Source organism: Oncorhynchus tshawytscha, linkage group LG13, assembly GCF_018296145.1.
Source record: "Oncorhynchus tshawytscha isolate Ot180627B linkage group LG13, Otsh_v2.0, whole genome shotgun sequence".
Lineage (NCBI taxonomy): Eukaryota > Metazoa > Chordata > Actinopteri > Salmoniformes > Salmonidae > Oncorhynchus > Oncorhynchus tshawytscha.
The window spans coordinates 3562127-3562765 of NC_056441.1; positions in this window are offsets into that span (position 1 = coordinate 3562127).

The following is a 639-nucleotide window of genomic DNA, read 5'->3' on the forward strand; positions in this document are numbered from 1 at the left end:
GCTAGCTGGCTATAACAGATGGATGCTATGTTGCTAGCTGGCTTTAACAGATGGATGCTATGTTAGCTAGCTGGCTATAACAGAGGGATGCTATGTTGCTAGCTGGCTATAACAGAGGGATGCTATGTTGCTAGCTGGCTATAACAGAGGGATGCTATGTTGCTAGCTGGCTATAACAGAGGGATGCTATGTTAGCTAGCTGGCTATAACAGAGGGATGCTATGTTGCTAGCTGGCTTTGACTTTCCAAAAGAACACTGAAAACTCTTCTAAGTCAATGTAAGCTTTTGGTTTTACTAATGTATTGCCACCGGGCCCCGGTGTAACCGCTTACTGACTGTACACTGCATGATTGTAGCAGGTTTACTAACGCATTAGTTCTAGTAGCTATGTTGACTAGAACGTAACTTTAGCTAATACGGGGACAACGATGTACAGTAGGTTGTGTGTAGCGGTTTGGCTTGGAGAGTATTTTTTACCTGGTCACATACAGATGATGTGTTGTGCGTTGAAGTCCACAAGCGAAGGGAAAAGGAGGAGAGAAGTGAGAAAATGAAAGTGAACTGTGTTCACACGTCGATTCTATTGAAAAACACTTCTTAAAAACAGAAGTAAACATACCGGAATCTGTCCAATGGAA